A 24,468-nucleotide genomic window follows, 5' to 3' on the forward strand; every position below is an offset into this window, starting at 1 on the left:
AGGCAAACAAACACTTTTATCACTGCATATTTGTCTTTTAAAGATCACAGTCATCCTCTCATGAACTGTAGTAAAAATGGCATCAATAAAAATTGCATTTTGATGATAAAAGCAATAACTCAGTTACAATATATTTGAGAACCTTTCTTCAGAAAAGCTGCTTAATAAAGTGTGACTCAGGGTAAATAAGAATGTCGCTTCACTTTAAAGGTATGGGGAAAGAGTAATTACTAAAACAAGACAGATAGCAGGCTTGTAAATTCTGTACACTCAGCCAGTTCCAAATGAGTTAGCTCCAGTGGGACAACTGATAAACCATAAAATGTATCCAACATGCAAATGCTGAGGTTGTTGATTTAAAAAGAACGACCGTTCTGTGGATAAAAACTATCGGATATGGTGGACTTGCTGTTGCTTGTCTTTTGCCCAATTTTGATTGATATTCAGTGATGCTTGAAAAAGACTTGCAGAAGCATTCCCAGCTTGCAATCAGATTGACCCCGATAGTTTGGTGTACGTTCTCTGGGATTCTACCTTATTCAAGCAATATCGAGTGGCTGTGCTGCTGCAAATTGATACATACACCACCGCCTAGAGGGGCCCTAGGGCCTTTAAGACTAAGAAGATGCTCAATGAGTCAGTACATCTTGGCGGGAAAGCTTGTTTGTGGGGTTAACCCTGCCTTGAACTGTGATTATGGAGCATCCCTGGAATGAAAGATCAGTATAAGCTGGAGAAGTTTGGGTTTAGAGCCCCAATGGCTCCATTTCACATTGGTATAGGTCAGAATGCATGCACTTGAAGTAAGAATAGGAAAGTTCAAAGGAGATGTGACGGGCAAGTTTTTTACACAGAGAGTGGTAAGTGCCTGGAACACGTTGCCAGGGGAAGTAGAGGAGGCAGATATGTGAGGGACGTTTAAGGGGCGTTTAGATAAGCACATGAATAACCAGGGAATAGAGGGATATGGACCAGGGGCAGGCAGAAAGGATTAGTTTAAAATAGCTTCATGGACTGAAAGACCTGTTCCTGTGCTGTACTGCTCTTTGCTCTATAATGTTGGATTAAGGTAACATTCTTGTCTCTGAGCCGAACAGTGCAAGACTCAAGACCTACCCCGGACAGTCCTGGTAGCTGGATACCAGGAGCTTGATTTTAAATCCAGGGTCGAGACTTGATCATTTCTGGGTCCTGACCCCATGTTATGTCAATGATATACAGGTTGATTTTCATCCACAAATGTCCAATTAGCCAGAGTGGAGGAGGCTTGGCACCATATTAACAGCACTTGGGATCAGTCTGAGTAGACGGCTTGAAAAATATAACGGCAGCCATGACAGAGATTGAAAGCATGGTGCTCAGGGAGCCAGTGTTAGCCTGGGTAGGTGACCACAAACAGCACCAAAAATAACCAGTGTTGCCCTTGAAGTTTCAATGGATGCAGCAGCAAACAAGACAAGAGGAATATCTTGAATGGGTGTGGCTCCAACAACATCAAGAAGGCACCATCCAGGACAAAACATCCACTCGATTTGCACCACACACACACACCCACCCACACACCAATGCTCAGAAGCAGCAATGCATACTATCTACAAGATGTGCGAATTCGCAAAAGATTCTTACACAGCACCTTCCAAACGCATGACAACTTCCAGCCAGAAGGTCACGGGCAGCAGATACACAGGAACAACACCACCTGCAAGTTCCCGTCCGGGTCACTCAATTGACTTGGAAATATATCGTCATCCCTTCACCGTTGCTGAGTCAAAATCCTGGAATTCCCTCCTTAACAGCATTGTATGTATCTACAGCACATAGATTGCAGCGGTTGAAGAAGGCAACTCACCATCACCTTCTCAAGGGCAGCTAGGGATTGACAATAAATGCTGGTCAGCCAACTACGCCCACGTAGCAGGAATGATAAACAGCAATGCTGAGCAGTCTGTTAGCTCACAGTTTTTGCCAACATTATCAGAGTCGGTGGTCAGTTTCAACATTGAGAGGTGAGCAGCCCTCACTTATGGTACTCAATTGAAAAAACGACACCACTGAGGAATGTAACAGCTCACGTAATTCTACAGAAAGACTTCAATCTCCGCAACAGTGTTTCTAAATGAAGAAGAATACAACTGCAACTTTAAAAATGGTTGCAGCTGAGAACCAAAGCATCTGGATCTGCACAAATAAACTCATCTTTTTCCTTCTGATAGGACTTTAACTTGCCCAATGTAATTCCCCTCTGCCCTGTAATTTGTATTTTGTTTCGTTAGATTTGCGTGTGCTTGTTGGGCACAAGTTGCAAAAATCAGAGCATATGTTTAATTACTTGTAATATTTATTATCTGGGTGCATTTTTGCACAAAAAACTGCTCATTTCTGTCACTCAATTAGACCTGCCATTATACAAGTAAACCTATAAGTAGATGCTAAATTGGCAAATATATCCCTTTTTAAATATCATATCAAAACTCTGGAACAATCAAACAAGGTGTGGGAAATAAGAGGAGCCATTCTAACTTCCTCACCTGGTTGTAACAGTACAGGAACAAGTCCAAGCAAAGGTAGTAGAGAGACTGTAGCCACAACTGATAACATCTCCTTAACTTATTTGCAGAGCAGCCAAAATAAGAAATGTATTCAAGTGGGGAAGTAGGATCAACATGGTAACTGAAACTAGTGTGTCTGACATCTGTTGTGGGCCAAATGCAGAATTTGAAATTCAAGATCAAATGAATGAATGTTTAGAAACTCATGGATGAATGAAGAACAGTAAATAAGTGTTTATTAATTACAAGTCATGTTTAAACATTGTAGTCATGTTTTGAAGGATATCACGAAATTGTAATAGATGTTATGAACTTGCAAAAGGTGTTAATATGGCATCTCATCAGAAGGCAAATTCAGGTATGGTATAAGAAGAAATGTAGCAACATGAATAGAAATTTGGTTGACAACAAACAGAGAGATATGCCTCGAATTATCTAGAAAGAGTGCAGAAAAGATTTTCAAGGATGTTGCTGGGTTTGGAGGGTTTGAGCTAAAGGGAGAGGCTGAATAGGCTGGGGTTATTTTCCCTGGAGCATGGGAGGCTGAGAGGTGACCTTATGGAAGTTTATAAAATCATGAGAGACATGGATAGGGTAAATATTCAAGGTCTTTTTCTGAGGGTAGGGGAGTCCAAAACTAGAGGGCATAGGTTTAAGGTGAGGGGGAAAGATATAAAAGGGAACTAAGGGGCAATCTTTTCACACAAAGGGTGGTGCATGTATGGCATGAGCTGGCAGATGAAGTGGTGGAGGCTGGTACAATTCCAACATTTAAAAGGCATCTGGATGGGTACATAAAGGGGAAGGGTTTAGAGGGGTTTGGGCCAAATGCTGGCAAATGGGACTCGATTAGTTTAGGATATCTGGTCAGCATGGACAGGATGGATTGAAGGTTCTGTTTCCGTGCTGTAAATCTCTATGAGTCTAAGACTTTAAGTTATGGACCACAGGATCCAATATTTAATTCATTATGTACATTGATTATTTGGAACTGGCTATAAAAAACTTGCTGATTATTTAAAAGTAAGATGTCTGTAATCGTTTAAAAGGGTTATCTTTGTTAATTCTTTTAGAGCATTTGCATAGCATTGGCATTACCAGCATTTATTTGCCTTTGAGAAGGTAGTGTTAGGCCACCCTCTCGAAAACAGTTTCATAATTTTCCTGGCCATTTTTATGGTTCGTAGCTTCATAGTTATCCTTATCAAAGTTATTTTTTAATTCCATATTTAATTCATGAGTTGGATTTAAAATGCTCAGTGCCGCATTGTGATTTAAAATTCCTCACTTTCAAGGCATCTGTAACAGTTTCACAATTCTGAAACATGATGTGAATAATTGAACCCACATAGACTACACTTCAGGAGTGGAAACATCTTCCTCATTGGGTCTGCAATGCATACTTTCTTCCAAAGTGAGCCAGTCACCTACTTTACGAGATATTCTTTCGTTTGTAACATGCACACATTCACTCTTCCTGCTTATTTCATTTACCTTATTTGTGAGTACGTGAGTAAGTAACGTAGCATTTGATTTTTGCGATAAGCACATGAATAAATAACCCTTTTATTTAAACCATTACATGTTTGGTGCTGTTTATTCAAGCTGGTCACACACTCAACGGTTAACAAACTCACAGATCCTTTTAAAAAACACACTGATTACAGTCAGTAAGGGAAGGGAACAAGAATTTCAGTTCTCTCTCACACCTGTTTTTGACTCCTGAAAATATGAAGTCTTATTTTAGCATTTTGAGTTTTATAAATTAGGGCCAAACTTAGTAAGAATACAAAATAATAGTAAATTCATAACATAATACTGGTTAGGCCATATTGAGAGTATTCTGTAACATTTTGGACAACCCATTATAAGGGAAGCATTAAAGACATTGAGAGTATACAGCATGGGTACACCAACATGATACTGGAGATGACAAACTATAAAAATGGGGAAAAGTCTTGCAATACAAAAATTATTTCTCTAGATCAAAGAATGATAAGAGGAGTTTTAACAGAAGTATTTGGGAATAAGGTTTTTTTTAGAGTTAATAGTGAAACATTATTTTTTACAGTTGGAAAGTCAATGATGAGGGGGCCATCAATTCAAAATTATTGCTAAAAGATAACGTCCGAAGAAGTTTCTGTACTTAAGAGTCATTAGAGAATGCAATGCCTGTCAGAAGGAAGATTGAGATAGACATCATTGCATCCCTCAAGGGAAAAGTATATTAATATTTGAAACAGAGGATGTTGAGGAGGAGTGAGTGAACAGTTTTAGGTTACTCCAGTACAGAGCCAGCACAGACATCATCTTCCAAATGGGAATCTCCTGAACAGGAGAGATCACTATTCCTCTCCCAGGAAGGGACCACATTTCTGTGTTCTTGTCTTAAGGCGGCACGGTGGCTCAGTCGTTAGCACTGCTGCCTCACAGTGTCAGGGACTTGGGTTCAATTCCAGCCTTGGGCGAATGTCTGTGTGGAGTTTGCACATTCTCCCCGTGTCTGTGTGGGTTTCCTCTGGGTGCTCTGGTTTCCTCCCACAGTCCAAAGATGTGCAGGGTTGGTGGATTGGCTGTGCTAAATTGCCTACAGTGCCCTGGGATGTTTAAGTTAGGTGACTTAGACTTGGGAAATCAGGGGCAGGGTAATGGGTCTGGGTGTGATGCTGTTCAGAGGGGTGGTGTGGATTTGCTGGGCCAAATGGCCTGTTTCCACACTGTTGGGATTCTATGAAGTCATGTTTCTAAGCATAGATTGGGAATGTTCATCAGGCATTAGACAATGAAAAGTATTAAGGCTAGATGTCAAACTGTCCTTTTCGAAGTTCGCAATGGGACATACTTAAAAACGAAGAAAACATGATTTGCGTCAAATAATTTTACTAATCTTAAAGTTTTATAGTTGCTATCTGATTGAACAGTAGCCACAGAGACAGACAGACGGATAGTAGAACATTTGTAATGAGTCACATTTGGTCAGACACAGAAATCCATCCGTATCAACCAAGGCACGGGCATTTCAGTACTCCAACAGATCAACCAGCAGGAGCAGTGATACGTGGCAAAGTGATTCAGAAGTCAATGTATTCATGCAAAGCACCTTGAAGAAAGGTCATATGTCAAAGATTATGTCGCATGGCTTTGGTACATTTTATAGCATGAAAATTCATCAAAAGTAAACCAGGAGAAGGCATGCTGTTTTTTTTTAATTTGTTGCTACGGAATTTGGCCTTGAAATATTCTCTGACATGTTCCGCAGTTTCCGCTGTGGAAATCTGTTTTTATAGAAGGGACCATGAATAGGCTCAGCAGCTGTGAGACTGACCTTCCAATGACAGTACTCAGTGAAGGATAAACAGTTCCAGAAAGAAAGGAAAGATAAAAGGAAAAGAAGATTGCTGCTAGGAAACAATCTGGATGCCTCTGAAAGAATCCTCTATGTATATTAAGTTCAAAGAAGGAATTGGAGACTGACCACAAACAATGGTTTAAAGGGAGGGATGCAAAAGATGCCTTTCATGGTCATTATCATGGAGGATTTCACAAGTATTGGAATCAGACTTGGAATTAAATTTTAACAAATTATTTGCACGGTTACACTCCATTCCGGCAGAACTGAAGATGGAGTGGCTTCTTGGGGGAGGGACAAGAAGAATGAAGAATACGTTTCAATTTCAAAACTTTTCTCTTCACACTTTTAATTTCAATTTGATTTTTCAAGAACTGACAACAGGATGTCTCGATGAATCCTGCATCCGACAGGTATTGAATCAAGTGACTGATGAATAGGAATCACAGTTCATGAAGAAATCCTGTTGTCCAGTTAACAGGCTGTAAATACATTAATTTTTTTTTGCCAATGTTTAATTTTAATTGAGATGGGATAAAAACCAGAAATAGTATAATTAACTTGTGAATCCAATCATAACTACAGTGTGCAATCACTAGAAGTTGAGGTACATGTGGGAGTTTAGAGAAGCAGGGCTGGGAGGCATTGCTGTGTCTTGGTCCTCCCATTTGTGCATCCCATCTCTGAATTGCTCCAGGTGCCATGTGCTCAGATTTTTGGATCATTGGGATCTCTTTTGGGGCAGAAGTGACCTGTACAAGAGGAACAGGTTGCACCTGAACTGGAGGCCATCTATGTGTGGAACTGCAGGAGATGGACGAGGTCTTAAATGAATATTTCCTGTCAGTTATTACCATGGGGGAAGATATGGAAACTATGGAATGTGGAGAAAAACATATTGATATCTTGAAACAGAAGAGGAGGTGCTAGAGGTCTTAAAATTCATAAAAGTAGATAAATCCCTGGGACCTGATCAAGTTTATCCATTCTGAAAAGCTGGGGGAGAAATTGTGGGCTGCCTAGCAGAGATATTTATTTCACTGATAGCCACGGGTGAAGTGCCAAAATACTGTAAGGTGGCTAATGCTGTGCTACTATTTAAGAAAGGCTGCAAAGGAAAGTCAGGGAACTACAGGCTGGTGAGCCTGACCTGCATGGGGGATAGCTTGTTGGAGGGGATTCTGAGAGACAGGGTCTACATGCATTTGGAAAGGCAAGGGCTGATTAGGGATGGTCAGCATGGCCTTGTGCGTAGGAAATCATGTCTCAAAAATTTGACATTTTTGAAGAGGTGACCAAGAAGATAGATGAAGGCAAAGCAGTAGACGTTATCTACATGGACTTTAGCAAGGCCCTCGACAAGGTTCTGCAGTTAGATTGTCTAGTAAGGTTAGATCACATGGGATCTAGGGAGAGCTAGCCAATTAGATACAAAATTGGCTTGGCACTAGGAGACAGAGGATGGTAGTAGAGAGTTGTTGTTCAGACTAGAGGTGTGTGACCAGATGTGTGTGGTAAGGATTGGTGTTGGGACCACAATTTTTCATTATTTGTATGAACAATTTGGATGAGCATATAGGAGATATGGTTAGTAAGTTTGTAGGTGACACCAAAATTGGTGGGATAGTGGACAATGAAGAAGGTTGTTTGAGAGTACAGTGGGATCTTTATCAACTGGGCCAGTGGGCTGAGGAATGTCAGATGCAGTTTAATATAGATAAATGCAAGGTGTTACATTTTGGTAAGACAAACCAGGACAGGACTTACAGTTAATGGTAGGGCCCTGGGTGTTGTTGAACAGAGAGACCTAGGAATTCAGGTACACAGTTCCTTGAAAGCAGGGTCATACGTAGACAGTGTGGTGAAGAAGGCGTTTGCGTTCATTGGTCAGACCATTGAGTACAGGAGGTGGGACATCACGTTACGGCTGTACAAGACATTGGTAAGGCCATGTTTGGAGCACTGCATACAATTCTGCTTGCCCTGCTATAACAAAGATGGTATTAAACTGGAAAGCGCGCAAAAAATATTTACAAGGATGTTACCGAGAATGTAGGATTTGAATCATAAGAAGAGCCTGGATAGACTGGAATTTTTTTCCCTGGAGCGTAGGAAGTTGAGGGATTGACCTTATAGTGGACTCTATGACTCTGTGATATTGTCTGGTGAGTGGGTTCTACTGCCAGTTCAAAATGTATCCTGCTCTAGAGAAAGCAATACTTTGGGGATGTTTATTTTAGCTTTCTGACATGAACTGTTCAAATAAAACCAGCCAGTTTTCTACCTGTTCTGGACAGGAATTGGCACAAACCTGCACAGTTCAGATCATGCCCATAAGTGGGTCTGTGGCTTAGACTGTCTGATCTTCTGTGGGGCAGACTCTAGTTTGGAAGGAGGCTGGATTTTTATGGTTAGTGGGGGTGCTATTTAGGATAGAAATTCAACATTTTTTAAGCGTGCCACTGGTTTGCCATGGGTCTGTGAGGTCTGCTATAAGACGTTCACTGCAGCCATCCTAATAAAGACATAGTACAGGTAACATGGTACTCCGATAAACTCACATTATGGTGTCAGAGTGAAACTGACAGTGAATTTATGAAAATCTGTCCGGAAGTACAGTTACTTAATGAAGAATACAGTAATGATCAGAGCTGCTGAAAGCTGCTCAAAGCCACTAAGAAAGAATAAAGACACACACTGCGACTGAGTCACTAGATGATTTATACAATGGTTATTGCTTCTCCTTTCCTGGTCTATGTAAAAATGAAAGTATAATATGAAAGAGAATGGCAGTCTTTCTACAATGGCAAACTTAGGAAATTGCAGCTGTACAGTTACAAGTAGCTTTCTTTTTATCACTGTTGGGCAAGGATTGTCAAACTGTATAATCCAACCTAGATCTCTCTGAGGAACAAAACAAAAATGGATAACAGAGATTTCAACAGCATTTAAAAATCATTTTGCACCTAATTTGAATGAAACGCATGAATGGTATATGTTCAACATTAAGGCTCAGAGTGAAAATAGCCTGTTGATATGTGACTGAATTAACACAGCTTGTAGAATCTTGTAACTTTGGGTACTTGAAAGATGTTCTCATTAAAGGCAGAAATATCTTGTGTATAATGACAGCATGGCTGTTAAGGGAAAAGAACCTGACTCTTGAAGAATTTATACTCGTGTGTAGAAGCTCTGAGTTTGGAAATGAATAGCTACAGAACATGCTTGGGAAGACAGACAAGTATGTCCACAATGTGAGGAAGCAGCTCAGACATGTCCACTACGTTGAAAAGCAGCTTAGATAGTTCAAGCGCAAGATGGAGAAAAACAGGAACTATCAACAGAAGGGCTACCAAAAAGATTAGCAGCAAAGGGCAAAGTACAAATATTGCGAAAGTTACCACATGAAACAAAAATAAGCAAGTCCAGTTGCGAGCGGGAAGAGCGGTTTAAACTGCAAGAAGTTAAACCATTTTGCATGCAAATACCTAGTCAGAAAGAAGACAAACAAGGCAAACCTATGTTGGTGATTCCTGCTACAGAAATATCAGACAGTGATTCTGACAAAACAAGTGTACGTACAATAAAGATGTCAGACAAAGATCCAAACTATTTAATCTACCCTGTAAAGCAGGTTAGCAAGGTCAAGCCTCAAAGAGAAAACTGGTTTGTAACGATTATGTTGAATACAGCAGAATGAGAGTATCAAATGAATATGCGTGCCGTATAGAGACCGGTGCTTCCTGCAACATTATGAAAAGTGCAGACCTGAGTAAAATTACACCAGATGGAGATCCAAAAATGAAACCCTTGAAGGTAAAGTTGAGGATCTGTGACAGAACGATGTTCACCCTAAGAGAACAAATCAATCTGAGGAACCTAATGCTATGGCAAGACTGAATATCTGGAATTCCAGATATTAGATACAAAGTTAATGCCACATGTCTCAGCAGAATCAAGTCAAGAGCTTGGGCTAGTAACCCTAAATATGCCAGAAGAGGTTTCAAGGTGTTACACGGCCACATGGAATGACAAACAGATTAGCAAACGGCAAGAGATAGAAAGGGTTTGACTATGGGATCACAAAATAAACCAAGAAAGTTGCATTGCTCGATACTACCACTGCAATAAGAAGAAAGATGTGTCTAAGGCAATGTGTAATCTGTTTTGTTTATTCTGGGGATATAGGCATCAATGGTTTGGCCCACCCTTAATTGCTCTGGGGAAGGTGTTGTTGAGTTATGTTCTTGAACAATTGCTGTCCTTGGGTTGTTGCTGGGACACCTCCAGTGTTGTTTGGGAGAGAATGTCAGGATTTTGACTCAGCAATAGTGAAGGACCAGAGATATAGTTACAAGTCAGAAGCTTATAAGAGGCGAGAAGCTTGAAGGTGGTGATATTCCCATGTATCTTCTGCCCTTATCCTTCAGCATAGTAGAGGCTAAGACTTTGGTAGGCACTTGAAGGAGGCTTGGTGAGATGCTTCAGTGCATCTTGTAGATGGTAAATGCTATTCCCACTGTGCATCAGTGATGAAGGAAGTTAATGTTGAAGGTGATACTTGGGTGCCAGTCAAATGAGATGCTTTGTCCTGGATGGTGTTGAGCTTCTTGAGCATTGTTAAAGTTGCACTCGTCCAAGCAAGTGGAGTTAGTTCAATCACACCTAGTAATCATTGGTCCCTTGTAAATAGTGGTGAAGGCAATGGAGATAAAGATGGGTTATTCTTTGTAGAATTCCTAGTCTCTGACCTGTTTTTGTAGCGATATATGGTTATTCCATTTCAGTTTCTGGTCAATTGTACCCTTCACTTTTCAACTAAGCCTGTATATTGTCCAAGTCTGGTTACATTTGGATGTGAACTGTGTCAGTATGAGAGGAATTGTGAATGGTGCTATATTTTGAATTCCCCCACCCCAGAGTACATTCAGTGCCCTCGCCACCCTCAGTACTTCATCCTTATTTTATTCAACATGGAGGACTACTGATTTGTCAGCTGAGAGTGGGGAGGTAGTATGTGGTAACTAAAAGGAGGGTTCCCTCCCCATACTTGACCTGAAGCCATGAGGCTTCATGGGGTCTAGAATCAATATCCATGTCCAGTATCCAATATCTTCAGCCATTTCTTAACGTCATGTGGAGTAAACTAAATTGGTTGACGACTGACAACAGTGATGCTGGGACCTCAACAGGAAGCCAATACCTTCCATCAGCACAGCTGTTCTGGCTGATGATGGTTGCAAATGCTTCAGCCTTGTTTTCTGCATTGATGTGTTGGGCTCTCTCTTTACCGAGTACGGAGATAAATGGGGACCAATATCCCCCTGTTACTTGTTCCATTGTCAACTATCAGTTATGGCTGGCTGTGGCAGGACTAGACCTTAGATCAGATACATTGGTTGTGGGATCACTTAGCCTTGTCAACTGGAAGTAACTCCTACTGTTTGACATGCAATAGTCCTATTTTGTCGCTTCACCAGGTTGACACCTAATTTTTTGATGTGCTTTCTGCTGCTCCTGGCATGTTTTTTGTTGATCCGGGGTTGACCTTCCAGCTTATATGTAATAGTTGATTGGGGGCTATACTATTTCTTGAGATCATGGATTCTGGTTGAATACAATTCTGAGTATCTTGAAGGTCCATTGTGCCTCATAACTACTCAGTTTTAATTCATAGATCTGTTTGAAGTCTGTCCATTTAGCACAGTAGTAATGCCACACAAAAGGATGGAGGGTATCATCAATTGTCTTGGCTTGGCCTTCTCAAGAACACATGAACTGTGCAGTGGTCTACCTACAAATATTGACTTGGGTATATGGTATCTGCAATAGGTAGATAGGTGAATACAATCTGAAAAAGCTACAGATTTCAATATCAGGTAGTGTGTCTTAGACGGTGTTGGGTGGTCCTAGTTGCATAAGAGAGGTACTGAAGTATAAAGTATTTTTCAGATGAACTATTTACACTCTTCAACTTAGCGTGAGGTCAATTTAGTAGCATCTTCCTTCAGAGTCTTTCCATCATGGAATTTCTTGCATCATTACTGGCTATCTACATTTTTAAGCATTAGCCCTTTATTCTACACAGGTTTGCACAACTTAAACTCTTGGTTGGTCAGAAGGAGCCGAAGTATTCTCTTACAATGAGGCCTTTGATTTTCTCTCTCTATCTCAGATCATGGCCCTGGTTTACTACTGTACCTCTCCTGCTCCCATTGTGGCTGTATTACCTCCCCCCATCTTTCCCAAAGACTAGTTCCTCTTTATTCTATTGGCAAACCAAGGTTTTCATCTTCTGTCCATCTCTGCAAGTATCCATTATAATATGCATCATTTGTTCCTATTTTGTCAGCCACGGTATCCAGCCAACAGCTACAGGAATTTTGAACATGTTATTTAGATGAGGACTAGTGGGCAAAGTCAGCAGTGTTTCCATGTATACAACTTCCTCACCTTTCCCCTTGTTACTACTACCATGTTGTCCAGTTACCATGGCAATATTGGGGCCACATTGTGCTGAAGTTTATACCATCAGTATCATCCCATTTTTTGCAGTTTCAGGATTAATCCAATAGACTGCATCTACTACCCTTAGCATCGTGGGTGAAAGGAGACTATTCTTGGAATTAAAATAATGCTTTTCTATAATCTTACTTGTACTTTCCTATATAACCTCACGAAGAACAGCAGGTAGACAGCAATGTGTGACGGGTGGACTGTTCCTGTTGTTTGATACCAGCCTTGGGCGATGGTCTGTGTGGAGTTTGCACGTTCTCCCTGTGTCTGCGTGGGTTTCCACTGGATGCTCTGGTTTCCTCCGTCAGTCCAAAGACATGGAGGTTAGGTGGATTGGCCATGCTGAATCACACCATAGTGTCCAGGAATGTGCAGGTTAGGTGGATTAGCCATGGGAAATGTAGGGTTACAGTGATAGGTTCAGGGGCTAGGTTTGGGTGGGATCCTCTTCGGAAGGTCAGTGTGGGCTGAGTGGCCTCTTTCTGCACTGTCGGGATTCTATAATTAAGTAGAGACCAGAGTTGAAGTAGTAAGTGTGAAAAAGAAATAATAGCATTTATTTTAAGTTTCCTCACAGGCCAAAGGGAAAAGAATATTCCTCCAGACTTCATAAGGAAGACTTGTGCTTCTTTTGCACCCACCAACACCAGCCTTGCTCAAAGAGCATCCTGAGATATGTCCTCCCATTACTGCCATCCTAAGCTGACTGCTGTGGATGAATAACCAGCCAAAGTGCTCTAATCTTCCCAATCGATGAAGACAGCATCTTCAGGGACCTCAAAGCACTGGGGCTGTAAAACCTTCATTCCTTTGCAAAATCCACAAAAACTATGAGCAAGAAAGGTGATTCAACAGAGATGTCCCCCAAGCCAACATGTCCAGCAACAAGGTGTGAATCACTCAAAACCAGGTGCATTGATGGGGGCTTGCCATTAGTATGCCTAATTTCAGACCATTGCGACTTGATTATGGTAGGAGATTCCCAGGGGGACAATGGAAATGCTTTAAGGATGTCCACAACACATCACTAAAGAAATTGAACGTATCATTGACTGATGGGAATGACTGATCATCCAAAAGACAAAAAGACATAGGAACAGTATAAGGCTGTTCGAACTCTTTGGGTCTACTCTGCCATTTGATCATGGCTGATATGGAGACAAAAAAAGCACTTAACTGTTGCTCAATTGGCTGAACATCTGTTATTGGTCAAGTGGTACAGTCTATTATAAAGGATATAATTGCAGAGCATTTAGAAGTAAATAATATAATCAAGCAGAGTCAGCATGACTTCATGAAGTGAAAATCACACAAATTTATTAGAATTCTGAGGAAATATCAAGCAATATGGAAATAGAGTCTGTGGATGTATTATATTTCGATTTCTAAAATGCATTTAATATGATATCAGACATAAGGTGACTTAATAAGTTAAAAGCCCATTGGGCAGAAGATAGTATTTTAGCATGCATAGAGAATTGGCTAAGAGAAGACAGAGAGTTGGAATAAGATTACGTTTTAGGATGTCAACCTTTAACTAGCCAAGGGCTATATGAATCAGTGCTGGGACCACAGTTATTTATACTCTATATTAATGACTTGGATGAGAGAAGCCAACCTCCCATTTTCCCTACTACTGATGTAAGTCTAACAGATCTGTAGTTCTCTGTTTTCTCTCTTGCTCCCATCTTAAATAGTGGAATGACATTTGCCATCTTCCATTCTGCAGGAATCATTCAGAATTTGTAGAATTTTGAAAGATAATCACCAATGCATCAACTATCTTTAATACCACCCCCTTCAACAACATAGAATGTGATCTGTCAGGTCTTGAAGGTATATCAACTTTCAACTCAACTTCCAGTACAATCTTCTCACTAATGCTACTTTCCTGCAACTACTGGTATATACCATATTGGTTTTTTTGGCTCTTTATAACACATGGAATATAGATAGCAATAATTTTCTGTATAGAGTATGTGTGCTCAGGTACCTCTGCTCCTGTAACCCTATAAAATTGTATTTATGTTGTCTGTCTGTTTTCTTCCTACCAAAATGCATTGCCTCACACTTTGCATTGAACTTTACTTTCTCCTATCAGCCCACTCCACTAACATGTCTATGTCCTGTTGAAGTTCTATCCTGCCCCTCTTATAGTTTATAAACTTCTAGGTTTCGTATAATGCAAAACATTGAAATTTTCCTATGCACATCACAATCTAGATTATTAATATGTAACTGGAAAAACAAGGATCCTAATGTTGATCCCTGGGGAGCACCATTACAAACAGAGTCAGCATGATTTCATGAAGTGAAAATCACACAAATTTATTAGAATTCTGAGGAAGTATCAAGCAATATGGATATAGAATCTGTGGATGTATTACATTTAGGCTTCTAAAAGGCATTTAAAATGATATCAGATGTAAAGTGACTTAATAAGTTAACATTGTGCAGAAGGTAGTATATTAGTGTGCAAAGAGAATTGGCTAACTAAGAGAAGACAGAGAGTTGGGATAAGATTATCACTTGTTTGGATGTCAACCTGTAATTAGCCAAGTGCTACATGGATAAGTGCTGGGACCACAATTATTTACACTATCAATAACCTGAAAAGTATCCATTGACCATTACCCTCTGTTTCCATTCACTTAGCAGCTAATGTTGTATCCTTGTTATCATTGTCCTTTTTATTCTGAGCTATAATTTATCTCACAAGTCTGATATGTGGCACCACACAAAACACCTTCTAGAAGTCAATATCCACCATAGAGTCACAGAGATATACAGCATGGAAAAAGACCCTACGGTCCAACTCACCCATACTGACCAAATATCCTATATAAATCTAGTCCCATTTGCCAGCATTTGGCCCACACCCCTCTAAACCCTTCCTATTCATATACCCATCCAGACGTCTTTTAAATGTTATAATTGTACCAGCCTCGAACCACTTCCTCTGGCAGCTCATTCCATATATGCACCACCCTCTGCATGAAAAAGTTGCCCCTTAGGTCCCTTTTAAATCTTTTCTTTCTCAGGAGGATATCTGGGATGTCCTGGAGTGGAACACCTCAGCCTGGGGGCAGATGCAGCGGAGGTGGAGGAATTGAGAGTATGGGATAGCATTTTTGCAGGAGGGTAGGTGAGAGGAGGTGTAGTTGAGGTAGTTGTGGAAGTCAACGGGTTTGAAATGGATGTCAATGATGAGTCAGTTTCCAGAGATGGAGACGGAGAGATCCAGGAAGGGAGGGAGGTGTCAGAAATAGTCCAGGTGAGTTTGTGGGCAGGGTGGAAGGTGTTGGTGAAGTTGATGAACTGCTCGAGCTCCTCACAGGAGTATGAGGCCTCACCAATGCAGTCATCAATATAGCGGAGGAAGAGGTGAGGGATGGTGCCGTAGTTGCAGAAGAGGGAAAATTCCACAAAGCCTTACAAAGAGGCAGGCATAGCTCAGGCCCATGCAGATGCCCATGGCCACCCCTTTGGTTTTTAAGAAGTGGGAGGAATTGAAGGAAAAATTGTTGAGAGTGTGGACCAGTTCAGCCAAGCAAATGAGAGTGCCATTGGAGGGAGACTGATCTGGCCTTCTGGAGAGGAAGAAGCGGAAGGCTTTTTAATGGAGGAACAATGTCTGATATTTCATCTTAGAAGCTTACAGCCCAATGGCCTTAACATTGGCTTCACCTGCTTCAAAATCCCTCCACCCCCCAGCCTTATCCTATGTCCAGCCCTCTCCCTCCTGACCTGACCTAACCTGCGCATTTTCCCACTCACCTATCCACTCCACCCTTCCCACAAAACAATCACAATAACTCCCTACCTGCATCCATCTATCACCATCTCTCCTACCCATTCGCAGCCCCACACCCCTCCCTTTATTTATTTCTGGGCTCCCCTCCCCCTCCCCCTCCCCATTCCTGACAAAGGGTTTCAGCCCGAAACGTTGACTTATCTGCTCCTCGGATGCTATCTGACTTGCTATGCTTCTCTAAACTCATACCTATAAACTCTAGCTTCCAGCAACTGCAGTCCTTATTGTCTCCTACTGTCTGTGTTTCCTTGAGCCAGGTCTATGTTATCATAACATCATAATTCCACATGGCAATCTGTACTTGTAACTCCCACAATCTTATTTACTATATTTCATGCATTCACATGTAGGCACAATAATCCTGATTTAAACTTCAGTACTTCCTCCCTAACTCTGATTTCACCTGTTAATTTACTATATTCTGTGCTCGTGGTATATGACTTCCCAAGTATTTTGTGTACACTGATCCTCTATCTAACCTCCTTTGGTTCCCACTGATCCACACCCCTGCCAACTTAGTTAAAGCACCATCAAGAACACTGGAAAAATGGCTCACGAGGAATTCAGTCACAACTCTGTTCAGGGCTGGCTTGTACAGATACCATTTTCCTCAGCACCAGTCCCAGTGTCCCAGGAATCTAAAGCTCTCCCTCCTGCTTTTGGATTTCCATCTGTTTGTCTGTTATATTCATCTGTTATAGGCTCCTAATTCAGTGTTCGCTTGCACGCGATACTGAGCAATCCAGACCGTACTCCATTTGAGGTCCTCCTTCCTAGTTGCCTATCCATCTCCCTAAATTCTGATTGCAGGATCGCATCTCACTTCCTACCTTAATCATCAGTACCAATCTCTGGCTAATCTCCCTCCCCCAGAAAAGTATCCTGCAGCGCCCTGTGACATCCGTTGACCCTGGTATAAGGGAAGCAACATACCATTCTGCAGTCATGTCTACTGACAGAGAAACATCTGTCCATTCCCAAATGAACAAACCCCTATTACTGTTGATCTTCCTTTCTTCTTCCTGCCCTCCAGTATTACTGAACCACTCGTGCTGCCACAAACGTGGGTCTGACTGTACTCCCCTGAGGAACCTGCGCCCTCATCAGCTTCCAAAATGTAAAACTCATGAATGAGTGGAACCCCACAGACCTCTAACAGAGTGAATTAAGGAAGGATGTTCCCAATGACTGGGGTGTCCAGAACCAGCCATCACAATCGAAGGATATGAATTCGGCCATTTAGGATTGAGATGAGGTGTAATTCCTTCACTCAGAGAGTGATGAGTCTGTGGAATTCTCTACAACAAAAAGCAGTTAAGGGCATAACTTTGAATGTTTTCAAGAAGGAGTTAGATATAGTTCTTAGGGCCAAAGTGGTCAAAGATGATGTCTAGTTCCTCCTTAAAACAAGTTAGTCAACTCCAACTGGAATGTTATGAGTGAATTTGCCCAGGTGTCGCACAATACCGAAGCGCTCAAATCAATACAAACGCGAAACAGTACCAATTCAAAACAGTCCCAGCTTTATTAGGAAATGAGTTACAATAACTTTTAATACTAAACAATACCTCTAATCTTATTCGGCCCCTTAATCTTACAATACTTCCTGAGTCTCTTGTAGATTTGCACATCTGCTCTCTCTCTCTCTGTCTGTGGGATTGCAAAGTCCTCTCTCTTTCTCCAGATGGTCAGCAAGTCTCTGCCTTTTGTCATGCCAGCCTCCTCAGAAGGTCCAAGAGGGTCCAAGAGAGATTGGGCTGCAGGTGAACCCTGTTTTTATACCTTTTTGGTTGGTTTTCTGGGACTTTTTACAGTTCTGGCTAATCAGGGAGATACACTTAACAGTTTGAAACCTGTCAATCATTCTGATGGCTTGTTTCTTTATGTAGCAGAATCCGGTGCCTTTCTGTCTGGGCCCTCCTTGTCTGGTGAATAAGTTGTTGGGGTATGTCTGTCCAGAATAACTATCACCTTTTACATTATGCTCATGTCATTAGCACTTGGCTGCTGCGTTTACACTGTGTCTGGCTTCTGAGTTTTGTGACTTTAAAGTTTTACTTGGCCAATGAACCCAGCATCCCATGCTGTTTGGCCAAGTTAGCAATCTTTTAGCACCTAGGAAGCTGCTACAAAGGGTATGGGGAAAAAGTGAGAACGGGTTACTGAGTTGGATGATCATATTGAACTGTGTAGCAGACTCGAAGGACTGAATGATCTACTTTGCTATGTTTCTATGAGAGCTGTATTACTTGGCTGATTCTCATGGACTACTTGGTGGCTGCCCATTCCCTTTCTGGCTCTCAGCCCTTAAGTTGCAGTGTGACCACAAGTTCCCTTCTCATGGATGCACCACAGTCACACCAGCACTTGCTGAAGCTGAAATACGAAGTCCATAGTTCTGTAGTTGGCAGCATTTCCTTCAAATGTGATCATCTCGGACATTGGGTGGGGTCCATGGCTTCCCACATACTACAAGTCACATATACCACTGGACCACTTGTGTCTTCAGATAATTTGCATTGCATTACCTGTGCTCTGTTTTGGATTATTTACATTGCTTTAGTATGTTAGGTCTGAATTTCTCTTAATCCTGGTGTTTCTGAATTAGATCTGTGCATGGCTGCTTCTTTAAAAATAATATGCTTTTCTATTCTCCAGCAATTTCAAACCATCTTTAATATCAGTGTCTTATCAATGAATGAGATTGCTGTAAAATACCACAAGCAAAAAGCAAGTCCTCTTCACCTTCACCAAACTCCTCAGCCAGCACCTTTTACTTCTTGCAATGAGTCTTACTGAAAGCACCACATTCCCCAATGCAGCAAATTCCTATTTTGAACCAAATTGTCCAAAGATGTGCAGATTAGGTGGAATGGCCATGTTAAATTGCCCAGTGTCCAGGGATGTGTAGGTTATGTGGATTTGCCATGGGATATGCAGGGTTACAGGGATAGGGTAGGGGGGTAAGTCTTGGTGAGATGCTCCTCGGAGGGTAGGTTTGGACTTTCTGGGCCAAATGGCCTGCTTCTGTACTGTAGGGATTCTGTGAAATTCCACATATACTGACACAGCCTCCGTCTCGCTCAGATGATGCCTCCTTCACACCAACTATACATCCTTGTAGACCATGCACTTTAAAAATCCATTTCTTAGAAACCTCTTCTTTTCCCTAAGAAAACATGTTAAATTTCATTAACCTTTCCTGATACCTCAGAGTTCTGATCTGGAATCACCTTTGTTATTCATTGATTACCATTGTACTCACTCAAGGGTGGTTTTTTTGATTCCTATAATTTTGTTTAATATTTCCTCACCAAAATGTGTGTAACTTTAGTTTACGTATAAAGAAAAGAGTATCTTGGTCATGTCCAAAAGGAAAAACACTGTGCCTTTTGAAGTGTTAAGTAGGAACCTAGACATGATGTCATGCTTTTACAACAGAGACAACCATCTGGTTCTGAGGCGAATGGTCACATTCCTCAGTAGTTGACAAGTAAACAAAGCTGGAAATTATTGCATGGCCTAAGGTGTTAGCAGACACTGTGTCACCAGTAAGCCTTTCTCTTTCATGTTTTATTTCATGTCTCTTTATTTACAGATAAGATGGACAGAACAGAGCCTTAAAAGCTGCTACTGCAGTCGCTGGAAGATAGATTAGTTTAGAAGGAATCTTTAATTCCTTCAGCCATTACAACTGGATTGAAGTTTCATCGCCTGGAGTAAAAGAAAAACTTTTGTATTTCATAATGCTACTTGACAATCAGATATGTCTTGATCTTTTATTCATTGTTATTTATTAACATACGTAAAGTAATAAACAACTCCAGACTTCACACTCCGTAATTTCTGACAAAGTATTTAAATTTCTGCACTCTCAATCCCAGCAGAGTTAAAATGAAATCTAATTGTTCTTGTCATCATCACTCGCTACTGAGTATTAACTAAAGAATTTAAAAATTACAAACTATTCTTGGGTGTGTTATAGACAACTTTTTAGGCTCTATAGTCTGATTGCAATAATTTGATATGAGGTTCACACACTGTCACATATCTACATCTTATACCTGAGTTGAGGTAAATTCATGTATATACGTATTTTTAACATGCGTGCTTCTTCAATCTGTCCAAAGGTAAAACAAGAAAATACTTTGTAAAATAAGATTAGTTTTAAATCATTAATAAGGATTTTTTGTATAGTGAGAATTAACACTCCGCAGAATAGACAGGAAGCACACCCCCACCCATTATTTCAGCCTCACAATGTTAATTGGTGCCAGCTGAGACTTCAGCTCCTCATTTGGGCCTGCATTGGAGCCTGGGTGTATAGGCCACTCTAAGTCTTACCCATCCCATGTAAAATTGCAGACAGGTCAGGTTCAGGCAGGAGGGAGGTGGGAAGTTCAACTGAGGATTTTTGTGGTGCCCATCATTTCTAAAACCACCAATGAGGGTCTGTAAAATGCTCCCTGTCGGACTGCGTATGTTTTAAGACAGCCAATGAATTTATGCAATCTTAGAAACAAAATTCATTTATCCCACTCAATTCTGGTGGAAATGTTACTGGATGAGGAATCTCAAAATCTGGATTAACATAGCATGTGACTTAATAATCGCTCCGCTGCAGTCAAAATAATTAAATTCAGTTTAAGAAACCTGGTGCTAAAAAGCTGATGGTAGACCGGTTGCTGGAGAAATGCTGTGCAATTTGGCCCAAATCAACCACAAAATGAATTTCAAGTCAGATTATATCCAGGGCAAATTCTATGGAAATTCCATGATACTTTACATCTGTTTAAAGTAATTTGGTCTGGAAAATGGTCCCGCCTATGGTATTGGCCACATCCTAGATTTAATTTATCACCATTGGTGAGTTTCCTCTATTTGCAGTCATCCTTTCGAGTGGTTTCTTAAGAACATAAGAACTAGGAGCAGGAGTAGGTAATTCAGCTCTTAAACCTGCTCCACCCTATTAATTAAAATTAAAAGCTTCCTTTCATTTAGGTGCAAGAGCACTAAAATAATAGGTAAAATATAAAAATCAATAATTTACTGAGGAACTCACTGAGTGAAACTAATTAAAGCCATCTTCAGTTATTTAAAGTTAAGCTACTATTTTGTATATTGTTTTAAAAAACAAAGCTCATTTTCTGTAACAAGCACATTTTTAGCGGCATTGATTAAACAATACTTGGTTACCACACTTGATTATATCAAACAATGTAAATTTTAAGGCAAATTGGGAATAGAGAATTACATTCTAAAATGCTGCTGACTCAATATGGGTCATGGAAGATTTTACCTTTGTGATTATACGATTGCACCAAGTACAAGGCTGAAGGAGAGAGCTGAACCATGTGCCCTCCCCCATCATGTCTGCCATCATTCTATCAGATGCAAGTGTGATGAGTGGGGACAACTAGGAGGGCTTGAGCTATAGGGAGAGGCTGAATAGACTGGGGCTATCTTCCCTGGAGTGTCAGAGATTGAGGGGTGAGCTTATAGAAGTTTACAAAATCATGAGAGGCATGGATAGGATGAATGGCCAAGGTCTTTTTCCTAGTTGGGGAGTCCAAAACTTAAACATGGGTTTAAGGTGAGAGGGGAAAGATTTAAAAGGGACAGAAGGAGCAACTTTTTCCCACAGAGGGTGGTGTCTGTTTGGAATGAACTGCCAGAGGAAGTGGTAGAGGCTGGTACAATTACAACATTTAAAAGGCATCTGGACGGGTACATGAATAGGAATGGCTTAGAGGGATATGGGCCAAATGCTGGCAAATGGGATTGGTTTAATTTAAGATATCTGGTTGGCATGGACAAGTTGGACTGAAGAGTTTTTTCTGTGCTGTATAACACTATGACTCTATAATTAACACCATAGCAGGAAGTCGTGTGGATGGACTTCAAACTTTGCCACCAATTGAAGCTTTTAATTGAGTGATGAATACCTGTTTTGCCTGGCTGTTATTCAGCCAGCAGCAGATGTGAGAAGTTCTTGACACTTAGGGAGCATGACAAACAAATTCTGATATGTGTTCTTGAAAGCTTTAGCGCTGCATCACATTAAAGAGGGTGAGAGGCCACTGTGATGCACTCTCCTTTCCTTGCTTTGAACCGTCTCCCATCACCATGCACCACTGGCCTGGCTGTATCCATGATGCTAGGTCTCAGGCAGCTCTCTGACTGACTCCCTGGTGGTGCTGCCATCAAATAGATCTGGCTCTGATTGGCCAGCAGCTCAAAGCAGATGGATTTGTTTGCTTGGGATCTAATTATCTTTAGTTTCCCAAAGTAAAGAAGATTTTGGAACTTTCTGCAAGAACTCTCCATTTACAGCTGATTCTAAACACACATTCTATACACACAGTAGAAGCTAGAGCTTCTACCTTCTTCCAGTTTTCACAACTTATTTGACTCTGACAATATTGGTCCAACACTCTCTTAAATCTGGTTTGGGTCTCATTCTGTGTTCTAGGATGCTCTACAATTTTCCCTCTGTCAAGGTGATTGTCGCTCTCCTGGCGGCTGTGATGTTTTCTTGCCCTTCTTCGCTGAGAAATAGTTCCACATTTCTATCGCTTTCGTGTTCAATGAAATCAGTGCATTATGATATGTCTTTATGTGTCATGATCAGTTTCAATGCTACATGATCTTGGTTGTTATTTTTTTTTTGCTATGTTCATTCCTTCTCTCTGTTGTCCTCTTCCTCACACCCACTCCCAGGCTGCACATTAGATAACTGTTGTGTTCAAAAACAGAAGTTGCTGGAAAAGCTCAGCAGGTCTGGCAGCATTTATGAAGAAAAATCAGAGTTAACATTTCGGTCCGATAACCCTGTGATTTTTCTTCACAGATGCTGCCAGACCTACTGAGCTATGATTCAAATAGTCAGAACACATTTTGTAGCGGTGAGAATCTGGAGCTTAATCTTCTTCAGTATTGTTTTTATTGTATGTGCTCCTCTCTCAGCTTCTCCGTTTGGTTCTGAATAGAGGGCTTAAGTTGTAATACAAATACAATCACAATCATGGTGGATCTCTTAAGTTGCTTATCTGAAAACTGTGTATTGTCTGATATGATATCCAGAATGCCATGCAATGAGTCGATTTTCTTTAGTCATTTTTTCACCGCATCTGATGTGATTTTGGATAGATGGCTGACTTCAGTCCATCATGATTAATAGTCTATAAAAATTATGAACACCTTGTATTTAAACACATACAAATCCAATTGCAGGTGCTCCCATGCCTTGATAGAAAGGTGACAGTAACAGTGTTCCTTTTCCCTTCTATTGGCTATTCACAGGACAAGGAGTGTAGATACAAATTACTTTGGGTATTAATTGAGAAATACCTTCCACTATATTGACTGTTGACAACTCTTCCATGATGCTTTTTAATTCCTTAATGTCTGTGATGAATTCCCTGAAGAATCTCAAGTCAAAGAGCTGTTAATATTAATAATGTCTGAACAACAACAATGTTACATCTATGCTGTTCAAAGTAATGTCATAATACTCTAACATTCGGTACATAGTATGGCCATCTTTTCTTGATATTGTTACACTTTTAATCTCATTTTTGTGTTTCCCAAATCCCTTGCAGCTTCCTGTCCACAGCTGGTTAATGTTGCATGACTTGTAATGTGTAGGTTTCAAACTCTTCAATAAGAACCAAATATGTTTGTTTTGGTCCACTTGATAGTATCTGCTATCTTTTGGTAATTCACCTTACAATTCAGTAGTTGAGTCATTCTCATTAGCCTTTAACTGTTGAATTCTGGCCAGCATCTTAGCAATTTTTTTTGCATTCAGGTGAGTGACCTATGTTATATGTTTGGTTTCTATTTTAAATGTTACCCTGTTAAAATAATCTGAAAATATTTGCATGTCCACACAACTGGCAAAAATTGCATTACAAATGAGGAAAGGCTAGACAGGCTTGGCCTGGATCATTTGGAGTTTAGAAGAATCAAAGGTGACTTAATTGTAACATAAAGGATCCTGAGGAGACTTAAGAAGATGTCTCTGGATGCGATGTTTCCTCTTGTGGGAGAATCTAGAACCAGGGGTTATAGTTTAAAAACAAAGAGCTGTCTATTTAAAACAGAGAAGAGGAAAAGAAATGTCCTCTCAGAGCAAAAACAGGAACTGCTGGAAAATCTCAGTGGGTCTGGCAGCATCTGTGGAGTGAAATCAGAGTTAATATTTCAGGTCCAGTGACCCTTCTTCAGAACACCCTTCC

Source organism: Rhincodon typus, chromosome 1 (assembly GCF_021869965.1).
Source record: "Rhincodon typus isolate 14 chromosome 1, sRhiTyp1.1, whole genome shotgun sequence".
NCBI lineage: Eukaryota > Metazoa > Chordata > Chondrichthyes > Orectolobiformes > Rhincodontidae > Rhincodon > Rhincodon typus.